Source organism: Vombatus ursinus, unplaced genomic scaffold (genome assembly GCF_900497805.2).
Source record: "Vombatus ursinus unplaced genomic scaffold, bare-nosed wombat genome assembly UNPS02009205.1, whole genome shotgun sequence".
Taxonomy (NCBI): Eukaryota; Metazoa; Chordata; class Mammalia; order Diprotodontia; family Vombatidae; genus Vombatus; species Vombatus ursinus.
Genome location: NW_020948983.1, coordinates 35,978,721 through 35,998,193, shown reverse-complemented (window position 1 = coordinate 35,998,193; position 19,473 = coordinate 35,978,721). Strand labels below are relative to the sequence as shown.

General features: G+C 36.5%; 1 long non-coding RNA gene across 1 annotated transcript; it reads right to left on the bottom strand.

Moving 5' to 3' along the window:
• Nucleotides 1-975: 975 nt before the first annotated feature.
• On the bottom strand, nucleotides 976-13,495 carry LOC114035729. The gene is made up of 3 exons (XR_003568248.1): nucleotides 13,396-13,495; nucleotides 12,368-12,436; nucleotides 976-1,206 (listed from the first exon to the last, which is right to left on the bottom strand). It is a non-coding gene; the product is annotated as an uncharacterized LOC114035729 (long non-coding RNA).
• Between the last annotated feature and the right edge of the window lie 5,978 nt (nucleotides 13,496-19,473).

Below are 19,473 nucleotides of genomic sequence, written 5' to 3'. Positions count from 1 at the left end.
AGTTAGGAGGACTTGAGTTCAAATCTGGCTTCAGACCAAACACTTGACACTTACTAGCTGTGTGACCTTGGGCAAGTCACTTAATTCCAATTGCCTAAAAAAAAAAAAATCTAAGAGGAAATAGTATTGATGGGGAATAGTTTATTGTGTTGATTCAATCCTTACCACTTTTTATTTGGCAGAAAAGTAAGAAAATGAAGTATTTGGAAAAATGTTTCTCTGATATCTGAAGAGCACTCAAAAATTGGAGAGCTAAAAAAAAGCACATGAAAAAAAATTTAACAGCAAGTATGAGAAGAGATCATGAGACATGGTGAGGCAAACCATTATAAATATGAAGAGGAAATCAGCACATGGGCCCTTACACATAGAGCAGTTGCCATAACTTCAAATTTACTTTCACATTTAGGAAAGAGATAATGAAGTACTGAGAGAAACATGACACACCTGTGCAGCAAACTTGAACACACAGGAACAGAAATTACCAGTGTTTGTTGTGAGGAATATTAAAGGAACTGTATTTGTATATCCTGGAAAAGAAATTGAAAGAAGACTCTGTGATGATCTTCAAAAATATAAAGACTTTGGTGACTAATTTTTTCAATCTCTGATGAAGGAGAACAAGAAAGGGGAAAAGGGTGGGGTGGAGAGACTTAAGGAGAGAAAGAGAGAGGAGGGAGACAGAAAGGGGCAAAAATAGATATACATATATGTGTGTATATATATGACTACAACAAAATAAATAGAAAGAATAATAAACAAAATGAAGATTATACAATCGCTTGACCTCCAGAATAGATGAGAAAATATACCTCTTTCCTTTCATTGAAGAGGTGGGGACCTATAGATACAAAATGTTACATATGCTGTCAGATACAGATGACTTGCTTGTTGGTTTTACTCAACTGTTTTTTTTTTCCTTTTTCAATCTTTGTTATAAGGGAAGGCTCACTGATAGAAGACAGGAGAGGTATATTCAGAAATTAATATAATGTAAATGCAAAAGACATCAATAAAACTTTAAAATATGCAAGTGTACCAAAAAAAGATTACTTTTTTAAGTCCCATAGAATCATAAGAACCCATGATTATACATCTTTCACATCATCATTTCTTTTTTAGCTATGAGTTGGACCAGAAGGCTGCTGAGGTCTGTTTGAGCTCTAAAATTGTGTTATTCCAGAAGTAGTCATTATCATCTTCCTTCTATAACAGAAAAAAAAAACCTGGATTAGACAATTGGCTTTCAAAAGGTCATTACTTTATCTGAGACTGAACTGAGACTAGTTCCCAACCCTACTTCCAGTCTATTTGTCCAAATTTCATCCCCCATTGATCTCAGTCCTATGTTTCTTCATGGATTTAACATTACCAACAGAAAAATCTGGTGTAGTAGAAGGCACATGGGAGTAGGAGTCAGAAGAGTCAAGTTCTGTTCTCATCTTTGTCTCTAATGTGCTATGTGACTTTGGACAAATCCCCAGTTCTCTAGGCATCACTTTCTTCATGTGTAGTGGGAATGTTTTTTTTTCCTTTTCCAAATTAGATGATTTCTCAGATTCCTTTCAGTTCTAATATTCTATGGAAAAAAAATGGTTGGATGTGGACATAATAGTGGGGGTCTATTCAATCAACCACTCTGGTAAGAAGGAGGTGAGTATCACAAAGGTAATAAACTTTTTTTAAAAATATTTTTGCTTTATATTTTGAAAACAAATTTCATTTTTAAAGTTCCATGTCTTTTTATAATGATCATTCCATTTTTCTTACATAGGTCTTCAAAGGAGTGATGGATAATATGATAGCAAAATTATTCTTTTGTATGTTATGAAAGTAAAAGCAGAAGAGCAGAACTGTCAATCAAAAAAGGGTAAAAATAAAATCTTAAAGCACTAAATTGTAGTGAATTACCTGGAATAAATGTATCATCAAAGACAGAAAAGGTAATGTTGTTCAGCATAGTTCAGTATTCCTTTCTTGGAATGTCAGGTATGCCAATGGAAAATTGACAACATGGTATAATGGATTGAACACCATATTTGGGGGAAGAAGACCTGAGTTTGAATCTCACTACCATTTACTGTCTGTGTGGCCTTGAAGAAGTCATTTTACCTCAGTTTTTTCTCATGTAGAATGAAGTGGGTTATATTTCTATAGTCATGGAATGCAAAAGTTGCTAAGAAGCCTAGAGATAATTTAATCCAACTTCTTCTTTTTACTGGCAAGGAAACTGAGGTCCAGAGATAGGAAGTGACTTGGCCAGGGTCACAGAGTTAATTAATGGCACATGCATAAGGTTGCTAGACAAGGAGTGATTCTGACTTTTGGTTGCAGGCAGCAGAGTGGTGATAGGATTAGAATTGTAGAGGAACTCAGAAGTCATATGGTACAGAAAAGTCAAACTGGGCTAACAGGCCACACAAGCATGGGTCACAACACTCCCAAATGTGACTGGAAACATATTAAAATGTAATTTGGAAATATTTAACAAAATAAATAAAAATACAATAAATATAGATAATATTACTTGTCAAAGCGAAGTCAATGCACAGCCTGTAGGGATCCTTATGTTTAGTGGAATTAGAGGAATCTAGGTTTAAATCCCACCTCTTAAACATATTAGCCGTATGTCCATGTGCAACTTACTTAACTCTTTGACCCTCCACTAATTCTCCTAAGACTGTAATTTGTAGTTAGCAGAGAAAATTCCCACTGTGAATTCCCCATACTAAGAAAAATCACAGGTTCTTAAGGTGGTGACATATTGAGATATCACTTTATAGTTTTCAAAGGGCTTTCACATCCACTGGATTATTTGATCTTCACAATAACTCTTTAATATAGACAGCATATGTAAAATTGTTTCAGTTTTATAGGTGAAAAAGGAGAGGAAAGACACATAGAGAACACAAAATACCAGGGAACATTCATGTATTCATGGAGGGAACTTAGGTGGTCAGGGAACAGGAACATCTGAGAGCACACAGATAGGAACACATATGGTCAGGGCAATTCAAGCCTCCAGTTTTGCGGAACTGCCACTGCCCTTCTTTTATGTGACTATACCATTTCCTGCTAGGCTTATCATCTCAGCTGGATGTCACATCTCCATCCTGTCATCTCTTCTAGGTATCTCTGTTGGTGTCCTGGTCTCCAAGCTTTCTCAGCTACCATCTGCACAGCCTCAGCTATTTAGCCTCTTCAAGGCTGATTGCTGCTCTCTACTACTGTAGGCTATATTGCAGTAGCTAGAAAGTTTCTACCTGACAGAGGAAGGTCTATTCTTTTAAAATTTAGTCAAACTCTATAATCCAGGCAGCAACCAACAAAAGTTAACTCTGTATCTCAGGTTAAGATTAACTATATTCTCTTTATTAACTGTATCATACGTTTATTTGAAGTCCATGGTCCCAAACAAATAACTGATTTAGGATTAAGAAAGTCCTTTTAACTTCTGTTACATCTTTGATTAGGCTCTGGTGTCCCCAAAATCTGTTTTATGGATTCTGTCCTCCTTAAGACCCCACAAAAGCTATACAAAGTCTGGGGCAAGGAAGCCCTACTTTGACATCTCCTAATGTCATGTGGGTATGAACGGAATATTCTGACTATTTACCTGTTATCCTAACCCACACCCCATGAAAAATCCATCTTTTCTTCTATCATAAAACTATTTGATGATATCTTTTATTCCTATATTTTGGAGTTCTTCATGGATCACATTACAGCCTACTCACTCCCACCAAGTGGGTGCCTTTATGTGGCATTCATTGTTAATTCTTTGGAGATTATTGAATTTTTATGTTTTTCTGCCATATAGAAACACTGGCAGAAAACCTGTTGAAAAAGATGGTCCTTTGTTTTCACGGGAAGCCTGGGACCATTAGAAAAGCTTTAAAACTTCCTGAAGGGGGGCAGTTAGGTGACACAGTGGATAGAGCACCGGCCCTGGATTCAGGAGGACCTGAGTTCAAATCCAGCCTCAGACACATAACACTTACTAGCTGTGTGACCCTGGGCAAGTCACTTAACCCCGTTGCCTAGCCAAACACACACATTCACACACACACACACACACAAAACTTCCTGAAGATAAATTAGCCCATGCTCCATGGTCTGTTCAACTTGGGTCCCAATATGCTATCCATTGATACTGCTTCTTCTAGAGATACTGATGGAGGAACTCTACAGGCTGTCTATCCAAACACATGCTGTCATCTGGGCAATAGCTAATCTTTATTCACTTTGACTTTCTTGTATAGATGGTCAGGCCAAACTACTTTGACTGATTACAGTTCTATCATAGATTCAGTGTTTTCTAGATTTAATGTAGTCAACAAAATGTCATCTGCAAACAGAAGCATCCAGAGGATCTCACCATTCACAGAGTTCCTTTTCAACTTAGACTCTTCCCTGGATCATCTCCATCATAGTGGCAAACACCTTTGGCAAACATAACCCTTCCTATTTTATGCCTTGCCTGATGTTTACCATCCAAGGGTTATTGAATAGAGTTATTTCTGTGGTTACAGCTTTCAAAAAATCTTGAGTGATTTTAATGTATAGATGGGAGGCACCTTTTTGTAAGAGCAGTGTTTTGTTCTAACAAATCAAATGCTTTTCATAATCAACAAACAATAATCATAGTGGAAACAACATATTGAGAATAGTCCAATTGATTTCCCTATCTTTGTTTTTCTTCAGTCTCATTTCCATTTTTTCATATAACACTTCAGGTGCTTCAATGTTAAATGCATTTAGTTCCATTGATTTGATGTTGAAGAGAATTTGCTATAAAAAACTGTACAGGTTTTCTTTTTCATTTTTCACCCAATTGTCATCGTTCCATTTTCATAATTTAATGCCCTGGGGGTGGTTTTGATTAGTTTGGCCTTTTGCCAAGCATTTGATAAATCTGTGTTTTGAGGACTTTGGGGCCATGCTTCCTCACTATTGAACAAAAATATTAGTCATTTTCTGCTGATTTTCTCTCCAAGACATTTCAAATAAGTTTATATTCTAAATTGATTTTGCATTTAGATGTCATATATCTTTCCACTTGACAAAGAAGTCAAGTGTTTGTTGACTGAGATGTTTTTTTAGGCTATCTTATTCTCCTTATTCTGATGATTCATTTATAGTAATTAATCTTCCTTTGGAAATGAGAATAGTCTCTGTCAATGTCTATTTTTCTATCCATTTCCTATTTGTTAGTGACAACAGCTGGGTTAAACAGGTTAGATTGGAGTTGCCTCACCTCAACTGAATGCCATATCTTTTCAATTTTATTCTTTCTTCTAGCTAAGTATTGATTTTAATATTTGCTTTATTCAGTCAGTGGTCTGACTGCACCCAGAGTGTAGAATCTGAAATGATTCCTACATTGGTTATATTTTTTACTGTCTGTTAAAATTTATTACAATCAATTTCATTTTTGGCGATTTCATTTGGTGCTTACCACCTATGTTTAAATGAATGAGTGAATAAAGTGGGTAAGACCCAAAACTGTTGAAAATAACTTTTAATTTAAAGAGTGAAATTGCTGAAATAATCATACATTTTTAGGCTCAAAACTATATTAGCTTTCTTTAGGTGGAAGAGCTAGTCTAATTAGGATCAAAAAAGCTTTCATTTAGTGAAAAGGAAATAATAGGATGATAGATTTAGAGAAGAAAGGGACCTAAGTAACCAACTTCTTCAAGCTCTTCATTTTGTAGATAAGGAAACTGAGGCCCAGCCCAGAGAGGGTAAGTGACTTGCCCTAAGTCACACAAATAGTAAGAGTCAGCATATAATTATTATTTGATCAGCAGAAGCAAGTTTGAAATACTATTCACAATAAACAGTTGATGAACAAATTGGTACTATTGGTACAAAAATGGTAGGTACTAGGGATACAACAACAAACATGAAACAGTCCTTGCATTCAAGGTACTACATTCTACTGAGGAAAACAAAGTGTATACATACAAATAGATGCAAAATATCTAAAATAAAAGAAATATAAGGTAATAGGTGGGGGTAGGCACTAGATATGTGATATGATATAAAATACTATAATAAAAATATGTTATTATTCTCATTGCATTTAGGGTGATGGAATAAAAAAAAAATCATTGAACAAGAAGCCTGGGTTATAGTCTGGGCGCTGTCACTAATCTTTCCTGAGCTCATTTTCTTTATCTGTAAAATAATGTGATTGGATGTTGTTCCTTTTAGGTCTCAAATTCTGTGATTACTACTATCCTACTCTATGTGTAGTGTGTCCACCTTTTCCTACTGTTGCTACAATTGGGGAAGAAGGGAAATTGAACTATAAAAGAAAGGAAATACAGCAGCTCCTTCCAGGAGCATTAATGCAGGCACCAGCTGCTTTCCCATTCCTAGGCTGGTTTTAGGTAGCATTTAAAAGCAGAGCTCATAGGCCTCTAGGCTGATGCTCCTGAAATTGGCCTTTATACAAAGGCTGCAAATACGATTATATTAGAAGGAGAAGGAGCAAAATAACTAGCTAGGTGAGACTCTTTTGTGGCAAAGCAATGCAACTCTGGGGAGGTTTGTTACATATGTGGTTTGTCCCCAGGAGTCTTTTGCATTTGCCTTTGGGATAAACTGCTGGAAGTTTCAGGCACAGAATGTACCAGTCTGGGGAAATGATAACTGTGTCTCAACGTCAGCTTGTAGCTCTGTCCTTGAACACATTTCCTGGGCCCTTTACCTTCTTCAAGAAGTATTTCTGTCAGAGGTTTTTGGAGCCTAACAATTATTAACTTTTCTGCCTATTAACTGACTGAGATTTGTTAAAAAAAAAAAGTATTTCATTCCTGTTTACCACTAAAATGAATATATAGAAAGACATAACAATTCTACTTACAATTTATTCCCATGTTTACAAACAGTAGCATTCATCTCCACATTGTTAAATGTAGGAGATTGAGAGAAGTGCTCAGTGTAACACTGTATTATTTTAGAGATAAGGAAAGGAAGAATTGAGAAGACAGGAAAGAAAGAACTGAAGTGTGGAATCACTTACCAAATCATAACAGGCTGTTGGGACAAAGGAGTTCCATTTCTTCTAGCCAGTGCTTTCTCTACTTAGGTCCACATTATCATAACTAATAAATCAAAGGACAATGTCTAAAGTTGTCATCACTAAAATCCCTTCCACCGAGTATACTGCAGAAAATGTTGACAGCACATTTGGCTGAGTCATGTTGGTAGGTAGCTTGCAGTGCAGCTTTCCTTACTGACGGCTATTCAATAGAGAAATAAAGGATTTTCGGCATTGGTGTTGTCACCCAGGTACCTATGCTAAGCAGCCCTGTCACTTAATCTTTTGGATAGCATCTCTGTTGACTTGATTCAAAAAGCAATGCAAACGTTTCTTTGCTAACAGATGTCATATTATAAATCTTACTTAACCATCATGAGCAATTTGAATCCGAGTAGTTCTTCAATTAAAACGTCTTCTAGAATGCAGTGCCAGGGCGGCAGTCTCCATGCTGTCCTTTGTTTCCTTCTTTAGCCTTTTGGGCGATGATCTTAATCTCGAGTACCTAAGGAGTAGGACTTCGAAGGTACTGGAGAAGGTAGCTCATATATCAGGGATACTTTTGGGTAGCCTGGTCTGCAGTTATAGTCTGGAAGACCCTTCACCTAAAAGATATTTTTGAGTTAGGCTGTATTGTATAAATGAGGTTCTCAAACAAGCAACCTGGTAGCCTTGAGGATGTAGGATGGGCAAAAATAAGAACTGCTAAAATAGAGTTTCAGATATTATAGAAACCTCTCATTCTCTAAATCAGGGGTTCTTAAACTTTTTTCTGTCATGGACCCCCTTGGCAGTTTATCGAACCCTATGGATTATTCAGAATAATGTTTTTAAATGCATAAAATGCACAGTTACAATGGAAACCAATTATATTGAAATACAGTTATTAAAATATTTTTTAATATTTTATGCCTGGAAATCACAGACTGCAGTTTAAGAGCCTCTGCTTTAAGTGTAGGTATTATTTGGATTCCTAGGGCATCAACCAAGTTGTTTCCTCCTCCCCTCCCTGCCACCTCTCTACTGCTTGAAGTCTGACTTGTAACTCATTGTCTTACAGTAGCAGATAACAGAATTTGAAAGCTGTATCAGGCAAACTAAACATCTCATTGTATAGGGAAGCAAGTTGAAGCCCAGAAAAATCATGTGATTTGGCCAAGGTCTCATGGGCAGTAAGCAGCAGAGCCAGCATTTGAATCTGTATCTTCTGACTACAAATCCCATAAACTTTCTAAACCCTGCTACTTTCCAGGCTTCTCTTTCCTAGTCCATGGTGCTTTTCATTATACCATTTGGTCCCAAATATTTCCTTTCTGCCTATGCAATTAAAAGGAAAAGAATAGGAAAAACATGGAAAACACCTTATGTAGAACCAAGCAGTTTCAGAATATGGATGCAACTCAAAGGGTGGGGTGTTTATTATTGTTCTTGTTTTGAAGTGTACCTGTGTAAATTTCTGTGTATGTGTGTTGGGAAGGTAGATGGAAAAGTTGGTAATGCATGCTTTCCTTACTCATTTAGAAAGGGAGAGTAGAAATTCTTCAGTTCTAATACTTTAGAAGTAGGGTATTTTCCTTTTACTTAGGAACAACGTTGTAACCAACTAACCAACCGTATAAGTACATAAGAAATCTTTCAATGGTGTACTCAAACACTTAAGCAAAAAATATGATGGTAAATATGAAGGTAAGAGAGCTCTAGATCTATGGAGTGCCATAGTTTAATCTTAGCTTTGCCAAAGACTTGATTAGCTACATTAGGGTGAGGTATTTAATCTCACTAATAAGGGTGATGTAAATACTAATCATCTACCTAGGTTTCTTCTGGGGAAAAAAAAACAAATACAAGTAATTATAAATAAAAATTTAAATGTGATTTTAATTATTTTTAGTCATGCATGGATGGGCTGGTCATACATGGTGTTAAAGTAATGACTCCTTTTTAATTGACATACTTAAGCTCATACTTGTGATCAAATCCCCTTTAGAGTAGTACCCTTCATGGGCTATTCATTTATTCCAAGTATGCTGTCATTCCTTAAAATCAATAAGCATTTACTAAGTACCTACTATTGGGCAGGTGATGTGCTAAATACAAGGGAGACAAAGATAGGCCAAAAAAAACAGTCCCTGCTGTCAAGGAATTCATATCTAATGGGAGAAACAATGTGCAAACAGCTACTACAAACAAGAGATAAAATAATCAGAGAAAAGGCATTAACATTAAGGAGGACCAGGAAAGGTAAGAATTTAGTTAAGACTTGAAGAAAGCCAGGGAAGCCAGAAGACTTACGGAGGGAGAGAATTCTAGGCAAAAGGGACAGCAAATGATAATTCACAGAGTTAGGAGATGGAGTGTCGTGTCTACGAAACAGCAAGGAGGCCATTGTCATTGGATCACAGAGAAAGGTATAAGATAACTAAAAGGTAGAAAAAGGCCAGGATATGAATAGCTTCCAAAACCAAACTGGATTTTATATTTGATCCTAGAAATAATAAGATAATAAATAAACATTAAGTTTATTGATAGGTAGAGAAGAAGAGAAGGGTGACATAGTTAGACATACTTTAAGATCAGTTTAGCAGCTGAATAAAGGACACAGTGGACACCGGAGAGACTTAAAGGAGAGAGACCAACAAGAAGGTTATCTCAATAGTTCTTAAAATGTAATTTGATTTTTAAGGGCAGTTAGGTAGTGAAATGGATAAAGCACTGGCCCTGGAGTCAAGAGGACCCGAGTTCAAATCCAACCTCAGACATTTAGTAGCTGTGTGGCCCTGGACATGTCACTTGACCCTTACTGCCTCAAAAAAAATGTAATTCGGCTTTTAGAGAGTAGCCTGGGGACACAGAAGTTAAAAGTCTTGTCTAGTGTCCCATAGCTAATACGTGTCAGAGGCAGAACTTCAATCTAAATCTACTTGAACCAATGGTGGTCATCTTACCCACTATACCTCTACTACCTCTTGTCATGAAGAGAAAAGGTTAGTAAAAAAGATATAGTGGAAAGACACTTTGTACAGTCACTAGAAATACTACTTATTAGCTGGGTGACTCTGAATCTCAGTTTTCTTTTCTTTTTTCTTTCTTTTTTTTTTTTTTTGGTCTACTCTAGATCCATGATTTTGTTACTGTAGTAGGGAATCCCCAGTAAGGAAGCTACCTCAGCCAATGTGGATCTGCTTCTATTCTGCAATTTACGATCTTGGTGTGTTGCAATTGGCCCTGACAAGTTAACACAGTGTATAGAGTGCTGGGTCTGGAGTCAGGAAGACTAATCTTCCGGAGTTCACATCAGGCTTCAAACACTTACTGTGTGACCCTGGGCAAGTCACTTAACCCTGTTTGCCTCAGTTTCCTCATCTGTAAAATAAGTCACTTAACCCTGTTTATCTCAGTTTCCTCATCTGTAAAATAAGGAAATGGCAAACCACTCCAGTATCTTTGCCAAGAAAATCCCAAACAGGGTCAGGAAGAGTCAGATGTGACTAAAACAACAACAACAACAACAACAACAACAAAGAAGTTAAATGACTTGCCCAGGGTCATTTAGCTTGTCTTCCTAAACCAAAACTGGCTCTCTATCTTGTTGCAAGTTATAGGCATTTAAATTTCTCTGTGAATAAGAAGTTTTAAAGATTTGTGTAGCTCAGAAAAGTTATAGGCTTTCATTTCAAGGTGAAATTTCTGATATTTTTTTTAAAGTATGTGCTCATAATAAATTTCTTCCCATAAATATAATATTTAAATTGAAGTTTTGAGAGCTGATTAAAACTTTTCCCACTCCTTATATCTGTAAGGCTTTTCTCCTGTGTAGATACTCGAAAGTAGGATTTCTTAACTTGGAGTCAGTGAGCTTAAAAAATCAGTATCTATATTTCAATATAATTGTTTTTCTTTGTAATTTTATGTATCTTATACATTTAAAAATATTATTCTAAAAAGAGGTTCATAGGCTTTATCAGACTGCCATAGGGGAATAAGACACACACAAAAAAGGTAAAGAACCCCTGTTCTAAAGATTGTAACCTCAAACCAATACCCCATCTGGCCTCTCCCAATTTGCAAAATAGGGATTACATATGTACTACTTAATTCACAGGATTATTGTGAGAAAACTCTTTATAAACCTTAAAGTTTCACATAAATGTAAGTAATTTTTTCAAGCTGGGTGATTTTTTTAAAATTGCAAATGAGATATAAATAAAGGAATGACTTTTTTTTTTTGCTAGATTTTACTTGGGAGGTTTGGGACATAAGCAGTTGCTGTAGCAGAGAGAAATACAGTTAGAAAATATTGAACTTCAAATTTTCAAATAAAAAGCATGTGAAAGACCTCCTAAATGCTAATGTTTGCTTTTAATGTCCTTAGTGACAAATGTATAATTTTTAAAAATCTTTCATCAAATAACTATTTCTTTGTTCTCCTTTCTCTTTTCCTTTAAAAGTTGATCAGATTGAGTTGTGATAAAACTTCACTACCTCTTTCAAATGCAAAGATGACAAAAAAACAAAACACAACTCCTTCCTTATAACTTGCTTACAAGGGATGCTAAGTGAAATTATCTCCCAGACCTCAGAAGTTACTCTAAAAGACTCATTAGCTAAGTCTCTGAATGTTTCCTGTGGATGCCATTTCACTTTCAATTAATACCTACATTTTGTATTTGACTTTGCTGTGTACTATATTGTTCAAACTTTCTTTGAGAGCAGAAAAAGAATCCATGTTTCTTAAAAAAAAAGAATCTAAGGAAAATAAATACTGATTAGAAGTTATTAAATTTTTTTATTATTTGTATTGCAGAATCATTTTTAATGCAGGTCAAATCATGTTCTGTTGTGCACGTAGTATTGTATCAACATCTACCCCACTAGAAAATAGCTTACTTGCACCATGTGTATTTATCTTTTCTTCCAGACTCCAATGTCAAAATGAGATTCTACTGTAATTACAGTTATCATACTATAATTGAAGTTTCTACACACACACACACACACACAAACACACACACACTTATTCTAATGTTGCAAAGTAGTCCATAATATACTATTAATATGTGGTCTTTATTTTCAGTAACACTGTGATTTTTCTCCTTATACACAGTCATTGCAAAAAAAAAAAATCTCAGGTAATGAAAACAGACAGACTGCCTGCATGGTACATGGATACCTTTGGAATTCTAAGAGAGAAAAGGAGCAAGGTCTCTTGTTCATGTGGAGGATGGATGAAAGAAACATGGCCAAAAATCATCCTGGATAAGAAAGTGTAGAGGGGTTTAATCTGCATCCATGCGAGTAATACTCAGGAGTACTCACGCATAAAATCAAGGATCCCTTCAAAGTATAAGAACCAGGTGATTAAGATTACAGCTTCCAATGCATTTTCTGAAAAGGAGGAAAGGAAGAGAAGCCATTATTACATAGTACATCTTTACTATGCTGCAAAGAAACTACAGTAACTAGTGCAGAAATAAATCTTTCATGGTTGGAGATTATGAATTAGCTTGAGGAAAACTGGCTACCTATCAGTACGTTTGTACTGGTTATTTTTAAAACTACCGTTCTTTAACAGTGCAGAAGCCTGTATAGCTACAATCAATTAACTACGGACTCCTGCTAGAACTTATAGTGTGTTAGAATATTTGCTGGAAAATTAATATTGTGTCAAAATGTGAATCTTCAAGTACAGACGCTAAACATTTAAGTTGAAGACCAAATTTATACTGTTGCAAAAATGCAGATTTATGCACTGTTAAAAGAACCACGTGGAATTCCTAATCAAAGGTTGTTTAAAACAGAGCTTGAAAGATTGTTAAAAACAGCAATTTTGATACAAAATGAACTCCCAGAAAATGCAGCATTCTTACAGACTAGAAGAATGCAAATGGAAAAAATAGAATGGAAAAATCAAAATGGCTTCAAGTCTTTGACCCATATGGAGTTATGAAAAACATTTTGGTGGCAGCACAAAAGCTCTCTTGTTCAAGCACTTCCAGGGCTGCGCTTTCACTAAATATATCCTGTGAAGAGTGTTTCGTTTCTCCACCCCTTTGCTAAACCAATCACATTTTAACAAACAGTGCTGGGGTCCCTTGGGACAAGCAATGCAGAGGTAACAATGCCCTAGTTACAAGACTAAAATATTTGTTTAGAGTGAACAGCGCCTATCCAGAGCTACAGTGCTTCTTTCACACATTATTTCCAAAGGAAGAAATACAAAGAAAACAAAACTGTTAACTTTTTGAAAACGCAAAACCTTTGCATGTCTTTAAAAGTACGTAATTTTTGAAATATGTATTTAATCATCTGTAAAATAGAAACAAACGTCTAGAGCCAAATACTACCTCTTCTGATGCTTTTGATTGTGCAAACCCATTTTTTTTTTTCAGTTGCAATCAGTTCTAGGCATGGGTTCCTGTTCTGCTTGCTTCCTGATAGACTTGTTCCTTGTAGGTGTGACGGAAAGTCAACTCATTTGGTTTACTGCCACTTTAAAACCACTACCCATTTCCTAATTGGACAAATGAATCATTGTTTCCCTTTTGAAAAATTTAAGGGAGGCTGTGCTCTTGGTGTTTATAAAAGAGGCAAAATTAATTTTTTTAACTGTCTTTGGACATAATCAGGAAAAATGATCAGGAATGCAAAAGGAGAATTAACTCGTATTTGTTTACCTTACATAAGTAGTAAGCCTCGTGACTGCCTCACAGCTCTTAAAGGACAAGGAATTTATACTACAGAGATGCACATTTAAAGAAGCCTAAAATTAGGGATTTCATTCTTTAGTGTTTGAGAAGTGTCCTATAACCTTAGTTTCAAGATTCAGCCCGATCGTTAAGCTTTAGTAACAAGATGTAAAATGGTAATAGGCTTGTGAATTTTGATGTAAAATGTGTGCTAAATTACCTCTTCTTGACTCCCATCACCACCTTTCCCCCATTAAAAAAGAAACTTCCTGGGAGTTTAATAGTGCCTTTACCTACATTACACAGAATAAAAGTTAAGCAGCATTGGCCCCATTGGGAATTTATGGAATCTTGTATCTAAATAAGGGAAAGCACTTTGCTAGGAAGGCATTTTTCTTCCTTTCTATACCTATCCAGCACATGTGGCAACATAGAATAATGGAAAGAAACTGACTCTAACTCAAAAGACTTGGATCCTCAAAAGACTCTGGCATCTCATTAACTCTCCCTGGGCCTTCCTTTACTTCTCTGTACAATGAAAGGGTTGAAGCATCCCCTATGACTCTGTATGAAGAACCTATATTCTAATTGTCATTTTTTGGTCTCATCCCTTTCTCTTCCTCTTACCCTAAAGAAAATATTAAGAAGATACAAGCAAGGAGGGAGGCAGAAAAGAGAGAAAAGGAAAATAGCAGCTCACATTTATATATGTTCTTAGATTTGTAAATTACTTTCCTCACAATTGCAAGTAGTAGCTAGTCTAAGTATTATCTCTATTTTTCAATGACCTGTGAGGGTTAGAGTTGTGACTTACTTGTAATTATGTAGCTAGAAAGGTCCAGAACTAGAATAAACCCAGGTCTTCTAATTCCAAATCTAAGATCGGGGTACTAATTAAAATTAGAGCTAACCTAGAGTACAATATTCCTCTCATTCTTGAACCAGGCTTAGACTTTGGATATATTAAATTAGTAAACACTTTGGAAAGATCTTTAGATATTTGACAGTACCTTTCCCTCCACCTTATTCCATTTTCTGGTATCTGTCAAAGATAACACTATTATTCCAATTAGAGGGTAGGACTATTTTTTTTTCTAGAGAAATAGCAAATATCTTTTATTTTATAGAAATTCCATTTCTCACTTTAGAAGTAAGAAAATGACTTTGTATTTAGTTGGTTGTATAAGATCTGTAAAGCAATGTAATATATGTGACTGCCTTAAAATATAGATGGAAAGCCCTGTAATAACAAAGACTCCATGACTCTATGATCAAATTCGGAATACTTCATTTGGGAAAAATCATAGGACCCAAATAAATTATTATGATCTCTTCCGTTATGTTTTGACAATGTTCTATTCCAGTCTCTCACCATGGCACTGAGGGAACCCTAGCTTTTCAAGGTTTTTGCCAGTAAACCATAAACTCTAGCAGGATCTAGGGAAGGGAAGGGAACAAGCATTTATTAAGTGCCTGCTCTGTGCCAAACACTGTGCTAAGAGCTTTATAAATATTATCTCATTAGGTCCTCAGATTTATGATCCCCATTTTACAGTTGGGGAAACTATGGCAGACAGAGGTTGTGACTTGCCCAGGATCACACAGCTAATAAGTGACTGAGGCTCTACCATGTTGAAAGATTTTCAGTATGGTCTCAGGAACGAACTAAATTTGCTTTCTGAGGGCCAGCCTAACTAAATTCATAGAAACTCATAACCAATAGTCTGGGCACTTGTTGATAGATTATTTGTCCATGGCAATCCATGAAAAAAGAAAACTGTAAATCGACCTTTCAATCTATGTGTCATTCTGTTGCTTCTGCAGTGATAGAAAAAGGTGCAGAGGGTGCTATGAGTCACACAGTTTTTAGACTGTCTAAAAACAAAAACTTAGGTGTTGGTGTTCTAAATATGAGATTTTTGTTTAGTGACCATCTCTTACTAGAGATCATTGGTAGTCTTGGAGAGAGCAGTTACTGGACATAAGTTCAGTGGCAAGAAGCTGAGCAGTGAAAGAGGGATGAGAAAGTGGAGGCAACAAATGTAGATGGCTTTATTTGGGAGTTTGCAAAAGGAAGGAAATATCTAAGATGGTAGCTTGAAAGGATGAAAGGGTCAAGTGAAAGTTTGTTGTTGTTTGTTTTAAATGGATGGGAGAGACTTGGTTATATTTATAGGCTTCAGGAAAGCAACCTATAGATAAAGCGACATAAAAAGAATTAACAAGAGGCAATGATCTATGAGACAAATTCCTAAACAACATAGTAGGGGATAGGATCAAGAATACAAATAGAGGGGTTGGTCTTGGAAAAGATAATAATAATCTCTTCCTTAAAGACTATAGTATAGGAGGAAATAATGGAGGAGTTTGAAGTATGGAGTTATGGAGAAGATGTTATGTATGACAGATGCCTTTATTTTCTCAGTAAAGTATGAGGCAAGGTCCTCTGCTGAGAGCAGTGTGGGACAAGGATAGGCAAGGCAGCTTAAGGAGAAAAGAGAACTTTGTCTTAGCTACTGTGTGAAGTTGTACAGAGAGTCAAAAAAGAAGTGTAAAAGTTTTTGCATCACAGCAGTGAGGATCCAGTATAGATTAGATACTGTAAATGTGTAGTGGACAATTGTGTGACTTCTTCCAGAGGTATCTCGAAATACATTAAGAGGAGCAGAGAAAGTAGATAGTGGGTATAACCCAGGGTTAGGGTTTAATAAAGCATAAATAGAAGTAGAACCAATGGTTAAGAGATTCAAGGATGATAGTGTAATGTTGAACCAGTTAACAATATGGTCAAGACTGAGGAAAGTGAGGCCGAAGCAGAGGAAATGAATCTGGAAAACAGGGAGGAGTAAAGTGACTAGAAATCATAATGAAAATGAAGAGTAGACATCTTAAGCCAAACTTGTTCAAAACAGAAACCCATTATCTTTCCCCCTAAACCCTCCCCTTCTACTACCTTCCCTATTACAAGAGGATAACACCATTCCCTCAGTCCCTCAGGCTCACAACTTAGGAATCATCTTGGATTCTTCAATATCTCTTAAACACCTTCCCTCCCCCTACCCCCTATCCAAATTGTTATCAAGGCCTGTCAATGTCACCTTTGCAACATCTCTCAAATATGCCCCCTTCTCTTCTCTGACACTGCCACCACTCTAGTGAAGGCCCTCATCAACTCAAGCTCTGCAATAGCCTACTGCTATGTGTGCCTGCCTCAAGTCTCTCCCTACTCCAGTTCATTCTCCATTCAGCCACAAAAGTGATTTTCTTAAAGTAAAGGTCAGATCATGTCACTTCTCTGCTCAATAAACTCTGGTGGCTCCCTGTTGCTTCCAGGATCAAATACAAAATGCTCTGCCTGGTATTCAAAACTTTTACACCTTCCTGGTACTTACTTACTCTTTGATCCAGTGACAATGGCATTCTGTCTGGTTCATGAACAAGACACACTCTGTCTCTGCTCCAGGCATTTTCCCCATCTGTCCTCCATGCTCAGAATGCTCTGCCTCCCGAACACCCCTGATTACTTCCCTGGTTTCCTTTATATCCCAATTAAAATCCCATCTTTTACAGGAAGTCTTTCCCAACCCCCACTTAATTCCAGTGCCTTTTCTCTCTTAATTATTTCCTATTTATCCACAGCTTGCTTTGTATGTTTCTTTGCATGTTTTCTCCCTCATTAGAGTGTAAGCTCCTTGAGAGGAGGGACTTAGTATGGTGCCTGACCCATAGTAGGCCCTTAGTAAATGTTTACTGGTTGATCGAGAATAGGATTAAGAGGAGTCAGGCAGAAAAGGTTATGATTTGAGAGAAGAACCATTGGAACCATGGAGGTAGAATAGTTATTGGAGGGGTGTGCTGGTAAAAGTTTAACAACTGACTCTCTGAAAAAAATTTATGTGCTGCACACTTTTAAGTCTAATCTGCATGACTAACATTTTCTCCATCACCTTACTAGGTCTACAAAGCAACAAAGCAATAAACCAAGTTATAATCTGAGCATTTGTCATTTCCGAGGTGTAAATGCTTACACTGAACATTTAATAATCAACTCTCCTGAGCCAGTATGAATTGACTCCAGCACCCCACAGGTTATGAGTGATCAAACAGTTGAGGGAAAGTATAGATCCTGGACTTCAATATGTATTCTGAAGCCTCCAAATTCAGGGAATGGAATGGAGAGGAAGACTGAACCAGATTCAGCAACAATCTGGGATAGGGTGATTTGGATAATGGAGTGAACCCCAGAGAAAGAGAGGTTGATGGGTAATATCAACAGAAAGAGGGTCTGGAAGTGACAAAGAGGAGCAAGGAGTAAGCTTAACTCCTCTTCTTGGTCCGCGGATATCTGGGTAAATGAGCAAAGATGCATCCAGGATAATAAAGGAAAGCATGATCTTGAAGGGCAGGGGACAAAGTGAAGAGGGAGAGGTTTTCAGGAATGCATAAGACTAGAGGGTCAGATCCAATACAAAGGGGAATTTGTTAACAGTATAATGGGTTTCCGTAGGAAACAAAGGAGGGCTAGAGCCCACAAGGGAGTTAGGTCAATAGAGATTCTGGAGTGGAGAACCGTGGTAGAAGGGGATTTTAGACCATCGCCTTCAACTGTGAATTGCAGTGTCCTGGGAGAAGGAGAGTTTGCTAACTTTAGGACTGTCTCACCTTTTCCATGTAAATAGCGGTGGCTCTAACCTAGGTCCTGGCTAGGCTGCTTCAAAAAATAGGCCTGTAACCTTAGGTAAATGAGTTGAGACCTCCCAGAATCTGTTTCTTCACCTGCAAAATAAGGGGGTTATAGTAGAGAAATGTTGTCAATTTCAAATAGAAACATATCCCTGCATGCTGCATGTTGACTTAGAAGACCACAAATTAACATTATCTCTGTGTATTTTCATTTATTAAACATTTCCCAATTGCATTTTAATTTGATTTAGGCCACACTTGGTAGTTTTGCTACAGAATTGGCTGTGAGTTTGACACTTCTACCAATAAGTAGAAGACCTATAATGTTGCTTATTACTCTAAATCCTATTAATAATTCAGGAATGAAAGAATCATTTACAGTCTTTTAAGACCATTAGGACCCTAACTATAGCTAACTAGGGTTTGTTTATTGTTTCTCCGTAGAAACTAATTTAGGCTGGTACTTTCTAATGGGTTATTTTGTTTGTTGTGTTTATCAAATCTAGGATAACAATTTTTGCATAGTAAATTGCTATCTTTCAAAGTGGTTGATAGTTCAGATGTTGGAGAGGCCCTAGTTTTCTAAATTTGTCAGGTAGGCAACCACAGGTTGAAAATTACTTATATTCAAGTGTTAAGGCTATTTTATTTTTACTTACTCCTGAAATTATCTGGCATTTATTTATCTACTTATAAGTTGTATAACCACAGTAGAATTGAATTTCCACTAGGGAAGAAGGGGAGATTTTAAATTTCTATCTTGTATCCCCAGTGCCTAGTATAGAGCCTTGCACATAGTAGGTGCCTAATAAATGTTTCTTGTTGAATTGAAAAAAAATATGCACAACTTTCTTCTGATATTAAAAGATTCATTGGGCCATTGTCCTTTTTATGTGTGTATGCTTTTTTTTTTTCTTAAATAAAAGGATTTAGATTTTGGCAAGCAATATCTTGCTTGTCCATTTTACAGATAAAAATGGGGTATAGAGAGGGAAAGTGGTTTTTTTGTGATAACAGCATGATAAGATTCTCAATCTAGATGAATATTAATTT